The sequence below is a fragment of the Cupressus sempervirens genome, chromosome 8 (assembly GCF_028749045.1).
Source record: "Cupressus sempervirens isolate cs-2001-9-10 chromosome 8, ASM2874904v1, whole genome shotgun sequence".
NCBI lineage: Eukaryota > Viridiplantae > Streptophyta > Pinopsida > Cupressales > Cupressaceae > Cupressus > Cupressus sempervirens.
In genome coordinates, this window is record NC_143125.1 from 198,943,783 (window position 1) to 198,954,969 (window position 11,187).

Sequence of the window (11,187 nt, forward strand, 5' to 3'; positions counted from 1 at the left end):
TAATATGTATTTTATATTATGTTTTATTCTTTGCTAGTATTTTTTGGAAATAAAATGAGAAAATTAAACTTTGAGGGAGGGTGGGGGGGTGAATCAGTGCTTAAAACTTTAGCCTTAAAATCATTCACCACACATCAATCTCACAATCTATGCATGTAAACTAAAATACCAAATTAAGCATATACATCTATACCTTGAAAGTAAATAAATATTCAACACACATATGACACAAGATATTTGGTTACCCAAAAATCCTCCAATGAGAAGGTAAAACTGGGGTGGGGATGACACCTACAAATCTTCACTACTATAGTAATAAAGTGTATCCAATGAAGGTTACAATGTTTGATTATAAAACATGATCTAACTTATGAAAGGTTTTCCTTGTTAAAGAATTAAAAGATTGTTAGTTCTTACCCTATTAAAGGATTTCAACACCTTGTTAGAATTATACCTTGTTAGAGGACTTTAGCTTACAATGAATTAAGTACCTTGTTAAAGGATTTACAACAACTTGTTAAGACTACACTATTAAGAGACTTAATTGATAAACCTACTAGAATGTATCAACAATGATCCTATGGTTAACACTCTACTACTAGATAATAGATCACCTCTTTCTTGATGTGTACTTGATCCTTACATATCAAATGTATCTCTTTGATCCTCTAACCTCCTTTCTTCTATTCTCCTCTAATTAATTTCACAATTTATCTCAATTCATAATACCTTAGTAACCATGAATGCTCTATTTGTGCACAAAAACTTCTCTTTTCTCCTTCTTTATTCTTTGATAAAATTTTTAGGGTGTTTCCTTCTTAAGAAGAACTAGATGACTTAGGGTTAGGTATGAATCAATGATTATGATCCATTCATTATGCCACTTAATCCTTCCCTTTTTTAGATTGGCTTCATGTTATACATAGGGATCCTTAATAAAGGTTCATTCTTATCATCTAGGATTATAAAAAAATCCTCAAGTCACCTCCAAAATGGTTTACATAGTAGTTTGTGCCATTACAAACAACTATGTCAAAACTGTATTACTCGACACTTGAAGTCCTTAATGCTCAACTTCAATTGCAACTTCAATGTTGTAACTCAGTCTTTGAATGACTAGGCATCCATTGATCACTCAACTTATGAATGACTTGGCACTTACTATCTACTTGACACTTGAGTGACTTGACACTTACTAGTTACTTGACACTTACTATACATATCTCTCACTTAGCATATACTATTTGGCAATTTATGCTTAGCATGTATTACTTTTTCAGAATGAACTAAGTAAATGACTTGTAAATGACTTAAGTGTATAGACACTCATATGTCAAAACCAATCTAAGATTAACAATATTTTGGATTGATTTTTAATATAGCACTAATAATATTGCTCTAAAAAATGAGTGTTGATTAGGAAAAGGGAAAGGAAAAAGTAGTCCCTGAGGAGCCATACAATGAGCATAATGAATTCATTATTGATTTTAAATCAACCACTAATCCTATGGATGCAGTCCAAAAGGTGCTTCATGCTTTAGCAATAAGGATAAATAAATTGGCATCAACTCAACCTCAAACTCTTGAAATACAATAGATAAAGGATGAGTTGATGGACATAGTTTGTACATAAATAGTAAATATTAATGTATTTTTTTAATTATAATAAAATTTCAATAACAGTTTTTATAGTATACTCTTTTATTTATTTCATTAAATAAAATACATATGTGTTTTCTTTTAGAGGATGTTGATGATGTACAAGGGCAATGCTCTAGAGGATGATACTTTAGGTGGTTCAAGTACATCGCATGTTCTATCCTACATTTGTGTTTTGCTCGAACAATATTTTTTTAAAGCTCTAATAGTCTTATTTTATTGTTCTTTAACAATATCATTTTTAAGCTCCTACTATTGATCGTATGTTCACTATGCCATCTACTACAAGGAATAGAACCAAAGAGGCAATGTTGACTACAAATTTGGCAACATGTAGCATGACAACATATGTAATGGAAGTGCCTATTGGTAAGTAGATTTCTCTTTTTCTCTCTCATTTTTCATGTGTTTATTTTACTTGAAATATTATTTCTTAGGAGGAATTTTGTAATATTGGACTCATTTGATGTAGGAGGTGATAAGGACATTCCTAGGTGTACCCATGTTAGATGTATGGGAACAATAAAAAAATGTGATCAATTGCTCATTAGCAATGAAGATGGTCTTCCCCTAAGAGTAGCCCAACTTCTAGGTACTTTAAAGATTGATCCTTTCTTTTACTATATAATCTTATACTCATAATCAAATGCACTAACCTCTCATGTAGTCCCTTACAATAACTACTAATCACATTATTATTTTACAGGGAATAATCTATTTTATGAAGAACTTAATGATGAATGTTTGCATATATTTAGGCCGACCATACACACAAGGTATCATATTTTGATTTCATTGCTTGATCATGTTTTCCTTAATCAATTTCTTTAATTAGATGAAAAGGTAGCTTTAGTTCATTTATGAATCTAAGAGTTCTTTTCTTTTCTTAAAAGGTGAAATTTTTGAATTAAAGAGGTAAATGATAGACTGATTGATGCAATGGAAACACTTTTTTGACCTAGCATCTTTCAAAGACTTAGGATCCTCAAAAAAGAGGGCAAAGCTTTGAAGTATATTTGTTACAAATAGAGGACCCAATTGAAAAAGAACTCTTTTTATGAGTGGACCCCTATATTCCTATTATCAAGTGGGAGAATCTTAAAAAGGATGTCACAGAGACAAAAATAATAGATGATGGAGAAATGGTACAACCCGATGAAAGAAGGTATGTCATAATATTAAGAATGAAATTAGGTAATAATTACTCTTAATACTTATGTAATCTAACATATTTCAAACTTCACATAGGTTTCCTGACACATCAATGACAACCAAAGTAAGAAAAGAGAAGCATGGGCAACAAAAGTCTGGCTTAGGTGGATATTCAAAACTTGCTACATGAATTGTAAGTATAAGTAAATGAAAAATTATATGAAAATATTTATAAATTGTAAAAAACTAGGTCTTTTTGAAATTAATTACAATAAAAAATTCTAGCTACCAAGAAAAATTGTAGGTCATGTAGTTTTTAAAAAAAACTTCTAAAGAGGATAAGAAATTAGCCTTCAGACGAGGCTATATAGCTATGGCTGAATGAATCTAAGAAATGAGTGTGCAAGGATCTTCTCCTAGATCTATCAATGAGGTAAATAAGTCAATTGAATTTTATTTCAAATTGAATACTTTAGCAATTATTGCATTTGATATTAAGTTCCAAAAATATAAGTCATTATATTTTTTTAAGGAAACAATGATTATATATTTATTTAAAACCTTAAAGTAAATATATTTATATGTATTAAAATGAATGATTAACATATCTCAGTATTTGTCTTGTATTTTTATGTATATATTATTCATAAATGTACTAATTATTTACATTGGATTGCAGCCTACAAATCCCAATACATTAATCGAGCACCATGGAGGCATCAATTCAAATGTGGATCATAGTACTTAAGGTATATATTTTCTATTCATTTTTTTATTTTTAAATTATTAATACAAGTAAACATTTTAAATTGAATTTGGTATAGTAATAAAAATTTAACTATAATATGTGTTGGGATTAAGAAAAGATATTGCATTATAGTGTTGCAAGGGATGTAGAGGTTCATCTTGATGAGCGCATTGAAGTCCAAGCCAGTGGACAAGATGATGTGGTTGAAAAAGGTAAAGAGTGTTATAGTGCTCTTTAAAACCTTTAAAGTCTCAATTATTTTAAAATTTAATGCTTTTATTTTTTATTGCAGAGGACCAACCTTTGCAAAGGACAACAAGTGTATGTCGACAGGTGACAAGAAATGTCGATGACGACATGGATATGCCTTTGCAACAATATAGGGAAGGACAAAAAATGAAATAAAGAAAACAAAAATGATTCATGTGAACTTATGTAACTTATTTGATAATGGCTGATGTTTATGTCTAGATGTTTTATTTATGTTCTATTGAATGTTCATGTGAATGTTCTAATGAATTTTATGTTTTAATGTTAATGTGAACATTTTAATAAAATTGTTGGCATTAAGTTATTATTGCCATTAGTGATAACACTTATCTGTATTAGTATAGCTACCGAGTGATGGAAGCACAGTGCCTATCGAGTGATGGAAGCACAATGCCTATCGAGTGATGGAAGCACAATGCCTATTGAGTGATGGAAGCACAGTGTTTACCAAGTAATGAAAGTATAATGTTTATCAAGTGAAACCAAAGTGAATGAAGGGTTCAATTTTTATCGAGTGATACTATATCTACCGAGTCTCTAATGGTTACCAAGTTTAGAACTACATCAAGTGATTAGTATGGACTGAGCCTTCACTTCTACTGAGTGCATCGCGATGTTGAGTAATGCAATGGACGTTGAGTATCAAAAAGTCACCGAGTCAGTTCAGTGAACCCGAGTTATTTACTATTTGGCTAACTTACTAATATTTTGTTCACTTGTGTTTTAGCCAACCTTGCAATTGTAATTATTGGAATGGTATATATATATATATATATATATATATATATATATATATATATATATATATATATATATATATATATATATATATATATATAATGTATTATATCATTTGAAGCATGTATGTGATGTGGATTAGAGTATCAAGAGAGACATGTAATGTTTGAGAAGTGTAAATGGGAATCAACAGAAGAGCTGAGTAAGTAGCAAGGTCTACAAGGAGTATTAATGATACATAAGTCACAAGAGGTGATATATACTTCAAGGATCTCATCAGCAAATCAAGTTTGTAAGTAGATCCATTGTTTCATCCTAATAGGTGAATCAGTTTTGTAAATCCTTTAACAGGGTAGACTTAATAGTCTTTTTATAAATCTTCTAATAGAGTGCATACTTTAGTGTATGTTTGTAAATCCTCTAACAAGGTGGACCTAGTAGTCCTTTATGCTCCTAATAGGGAAGATCACCAAAATTTTTCAATGTAAGCTTTAACAGGCCAACTTTATACTGCAGTAATGAAGTTTTGTGGGTATCATCCCCACCCCATTTTTACTTTCTTTTTGGAAGGTTTCTGGGTCACCAAATCACAGTCTACATGTGTTATGAAAGTTTGATCTCTCATTTATACAGTAGATTAGATGAATGTATGGTGAATAGTATATATGGTAAGAGTGCTAATTTTTTTTAAAGTTTTGAAGTTACTGATTCACCCCTTCCCTCTCAGTAACCTATCATATCTTGAATATTTCCAACAATTGGTATCAAAGCTTTGTGGTTCTTAGGATAAAGTTTGACAACTTGAGCAAAGATCAAGGACAATGGAGATATTTAGACTTGACAAAGCTATTGAAAATAAAAAGTTAGATCTGGAAATGGCCATGGCTCAACTCAAAGAAACTAAGGAGCATCTTTCTCAATCCCTGAAGAGAAGGAAGGAACTTGCAAGACAAATGAATGATCATCAGTATGTTGAAGAAAAGATTGAAGACCTTTTACCATCAAGCAATTCAAAAGAAGCTAATAAGGAAATCAAGGAACTCCTAGCAAAGAATGGTTGCCTATAGGAAGAAGTAAGAAAGCTTAAAAGAGAACAATAAATTCAATCAATCATGCTATGTGAAGTTTTGGAATAGAAAGACAAGGAAAATGAAGACTTAGAGGCAAGAAATAATCAATCCCTCCAGCATAAAAATCTTGTAAATCAACTATCTAATGCAAATGAAGAAATTATGAATCTAAGATCTGAAAATGAAAGCTTGAGGAATGATCTGATCACTAAAAGACAAATCAATGAAAGCTTAAAAAATGACTTGAGATCTGAAAGAAAAATTAATGAAAGTTTGGAAAATGACCTAATCACTGAAAAGAAAATTAATGAGAGAATGATGAAACCTCAAGTAGACATGACTCAATTAAATTAGCAAAGTGAGAAAAATATTAATAGACAAAATGGTAAAGCTAGACTTGGTTACAAGGAAGAAGGTGAAACCTCCAAACAAGATACCCAAAAGAATCAAAGACCTACTTGCAATCACTGTGGTAAGCTAGGTCACACATCAAACAAGTGTTGGAGCAATGGATAAGGTAAATTCAATGGTAAATGCTACAATTGCAGTTAGCATGGTCATAAAGCTAATGAATGCTTGGAAAAACCAAAATTTGAAGGAAATTGTCACAAGTGCAAGAAGCAATGTCACAAGGCATTCTAATGCATATCCAAATCATTCAATCTAGCTGTACAACTTGTTAAAGCAATATTTGGATGGGATTACAATACCTGGTGTAGATGTCATTATTGTGGAGAATATGGACACATTGGCAAAGGCTGCTCAAGGCATCACTTTAGGAAAAGAGACACAACAATAAGATGTTATACATGTACAGAACTTGGTCATATAGCTAAAAAATGCATGAATATAGGAAGAGTTGCAGATGAAAAGAAAGCTAAAGCTAAAAACATTCAAAAGAAAATGAGGCAACAGTGGATTCCAAAATCTACCGAGCAAGATAGTTCAAGTGATGGCAATGTCACTCAAGAAATGGGTGACTCCATCATTTCCAATTAGATTCATAAAGGATCTGGGACTATATCATCAAGCTATATCTAGAGCAATTCCAAATGCAAGAAAGTAAAATGATCAAATTAGTATTTTAGATGTACACAAAGAATTAAACAAAGCATATCTTTTTTTGAGTTGCATCTACCAAGGAAAGTCGGTTATAGACCTTAATGAGCTAGGTCAGAAGCAAATTTTTTTTTATTCAATCACCGTGTTGCAAGCTTCTATTGAGCAAGTAAATGAAAGCCTATCAAACACTATGTCATCTCAACTACCTTTGTACCAATCATTTATGGAAAAAAATTTTGTCAAAAGGGTAGAATTTGATTTCATTCTTCATCACGATTTTAGAGCTAAGAAATTTCTAGTGATTCCCAAGAAAATTCCAAGAAACTCTAAGCAATTTCAAGAAATTTTTTAAGTGAAAAATTTGTTCAAAATTTTCTTACACTTACCGAGTAGCAATGGCATCTAGGAGTAGCAGTGGCACCAAGGCAAAAAGAGGTTCATAAATGCTAGTAAAGGGTACAGAATGGAAGTGCCCAACTTCAAAATTGTTCCAACCATTGTAGAATCACTAGACTCAAATGGAGCTCAATCGCAAATTCCACCTAAGGTACTTCTTATCAATGATATTTGTACTCATTTCAAATGTTCTGTTCAAGAAATTGGAAACCTAGAAATGGACAATACCCTAGGAGAAATGAGTATTGATGGCTCTTTGAAACTCGAGCATAAGAATCTTGAAACCAAAGGCTTGAATCATATCTTGCATATGCCTAGAAGCTTCCAAACCAAATGGATTAAGTATATTCTGAGTCAGGTGCACAATGGGAAACTATGGTTAGAGAAGCTAGTGTTAATTACAAAGAAGATGATTTACAAAATCATGGGTCTCCCTATGCTTAGCAAAGAAAAAACCACCAAAAACCTAGGTCAAGAGGAGTTATAGAAGAAAACCCTAGCCAAGTGGGATGGTAGAGGTTTAAAGGTCACCACTTTATCAAATGTCAAACTAAGATTTGGCATTCATGTCATTGCCCACAAAATCTATAGCTCTAGTCAACTAAATAGTGTACCTTATGAAGCTGTGGATTTGGCTTTTAAAATTGTAAAGAAGAACCTTGAATTTGATCTGCCAGAATTATTGTTGAGACAATTGAATTAAAATATGGATAGTATAAGGAATTCAAAGAATAATCCTTGTAAATTTGGCTCTCTATTAATTTGTTTATTTTTCTATGTTCAAAAATTCTTTCCATCAAAAGGAATAGTTGTATGGAGAAAAGACATTCCAATTTTGTATCAGATAAATGAATTTGTAGCAGAAATGGGTGAAAATTTTGATAACATTATGGACAATTATTTTTAAGATTTCAAGGAGAGAATGAAAAATAGGTTCTAAATTCCACCAAAATTAGTTGGAGACTATAGAGATGATGTATGCTTTATGGTTGACTAAGATAAGGTATACATTCAAGCAGTCAAACCCTAAGTTGCATGGGTAAAACCTCTTCCTTATGAGGTAAATATTGATGAGGCCAGGGATATTATTGAAGCAATGGTGAATGAGCCCGTAGACCCAAGGAAACCAATATTTGGAACATATGATGAGGCAAAGGCCAGAATTGAGCTTGAAATCAAGCTACCCTAGGCCATAAGCAAAGGCAAGAGGAAGATAGCAAAATTAAAAACTGCTATCGGTCCTCTTATGCTTACCGAGGGAAAAGGTGAGGATGAAGAAGATAATAAAGAAGAAGAAGGAGAAGAAGAAAAAGAAGAACATGAATTTGAAGAGGAACATCCAAAGAAGAAAGGTAAGGTAACTATTACCAAACCTAAGAAAAAGCCCACTGTAGTATTCTCCAGAAGAACTAGAAAAGGCAAGTAGGAACCTATACTGGTCAGGCCTCCACCCACATTCAAGGAAAGGCTTAAACAATTGGAAGAAGGAGCTGGAATCACAAATTTCAAGGCATTGAAATTTGAAACAAGAACTAATGCTAAGAAAATGCAGATTGAGAAATTGGTACTCAATAAGATGGGTAAATGGAAATACTCCCCGAACCAACTTGCATCTCAAATTTTGAAAGAACTGTTGGAGAGATTGCAACTGAGATGGGAGTCAGCCATCCAAATGGCTAAAGACATATATGAGCAATCTATGAGAAATCTTCTATCGAGTCCCACTAGAGTAGAAATAAAGGTTGTAATGAAGAAACATGAAGGTAAAATGATGATTAGATTTCACACATTTTTAATTTTAATTAAAGAAATTGAGCATGTTGTAAATAATGCAACAAACATGTGGAAGAACATCTATCATCTGCAAAAGCCTAGTGAAGATCTAGTTGAGATCAAGGATGATGATAGCAATGATGGTGATGATTTTGATAGCACTTCATCCATCATAGTTACTCCAAGAGAGTTGCATGTACTTATGGAAGAAAAAGAGGAAGAAGAAGATCCAGTCAAAATTATAGCAGAAGTGATTGCATCCGTTCCTCACTCTCCAAAGACTATTACATCCACTATGGAGATAGCTTCTGCAAGTGAGATTGTGAGCACAATTGCTCAATCTTCATCAACCTCCTCCCAACTCTAGGTATCTAAAACAAATGTGCCAAGAATCTCATCTTTCGAGCTGACTGTTACTTCTTCAGCTATCGAGCTAGCCTCCTCAGCTCCTTCATCAACAATAAGTGTACCAGTAAGTTCCATAATTTTGTCTTCACCAATTCCAACAAGTTCTATAGTCTTGTTTCCATTAGCATCATCTATATCCACTTCCACTCTAATTAGTTCTACTATGGGTACTCTACCGAGTATGATACCATATCTGGGAAGTGTTTCAATTTTTGATCTAGTTAATACTTCTATTGGTATTCAATCCTCAAGTCCTATCCCAGTTTTTACTACTAGCCCTTCCATCTCCACTATTGTGTATGTTCCTAAGGTCAAACTAGTCATCACAGAAGTCAAACAAAAGCATTCATTAAGACTTCTAATCACTAGAAAGGAATTTGCAGAAGATATTGACTTAGACACAAAGATAGTAATTCCAAAGATTGACTATGAAAATGCTACCATTGAAGAGATGAGGTTAGCTAGTCAACTAATAGAGATGAAAGCTACATAGAAGTAGTTAAGGTCTGAAAGGGATCAGGAATACATAATAATTAAGAATGCCAAGAATATAATCATAGATGCAAGAGGTGTTGAAGTAGATTCTACTCAACACATTTTGATCTAGTTAGAAGAGGTTGTACAAAAATTCAATGAGGATTCTTCCGGACAAGAAAAAATTATTGAGAAAGATGAAAAGAAATTTGATAATAAGGTGCTAGAGCATATTGCTCAAAAGATAGCAACAAAGCAAGTTGAATTGTCAACATTTTTGGGAAATTTTGAAAATTCTTTTAATAATTTAGCATCGCTTTTTGCTTAACTTTGTGATGTTTCTAGTTTTACCAAAGAAATAAAGGATAAGTTAAATAAGATTAACATTGATATGCAATCAAGTGCCTCCAAGCTAAAGGTGGACTCCTCCTCCACAACCTCCCATCACACCAAGATCAGATATTTGGTAGATGTTCAGGCAGAATTATTGAGAGAGGAAGCTAGGATCTGGTCATAACTCATAGACATCCAGAACATGATCCTTCCTATCATGAACACAATGCAAAACCATTTTGTACATTGCAAAACATTGGTTCAAGATTAGAACTTCTCAATGGCTAATCACTTGATCCAATTATTAATAGAAGTTCAAATTGTCCTCTTGACCTGTCAAATTTTGTAGCAGACTTGGGATAGTACTTTTGAAACCATTCTTAAGGTACATCAAGAATTTCTATCTCATTTTGGTGTAGCCATATAAATTGTATATATGTAGTCCTTCGGCATTATTATCAAAAAGGGGGAGAGATTCAGAGGAGAGTCATCACTATAAGTGATAGGGGGAGTTAGCACACAATGAAGTTTGCATGTGTACATAAGTATATATGTATATGCAGAAATTTTACAAAGATCAATTTTGAAAAACCTAAATTCATTCAGTCAGGCTATGTACATATGTTTTGGCTTATAAGTGTTTTTGTCACTAATGCCAAAGAGGAAGATTGTTGGCATTAAATTATTATTTCCATTAGTGAAAACACTTATCTATATTAGTATAGCTACCGAGTGATGGAAGAACAATGCCTACCGAGTGATGGAAGCACAGTGCCTACCAAGTGATGGAAGCATAGTGCCTATCAAGTGATGGAAGCAAAATGTCTACGGAGTGATGGAAGCATAGTTTTTACTGATTAATGAAAGTATAATGTTTATTGAGTGGAAGCAAGGTGAATGAAGGGTTCAGTTTTTACCGAGTGATACTATATCCACCAAGTCTCTAATGGTTACTAAGTTTACAACTATGTCAGGTGATTAGTATGGACTGAACCTTCACTTCTACTGAGTGCATGACAATGTTGAGTAATGCAGTGGACATCGAGTATCACAAGGTCACCGAGTCACTTTAGTGAACCCAAGTTATTTACTGTTTGGCTGACT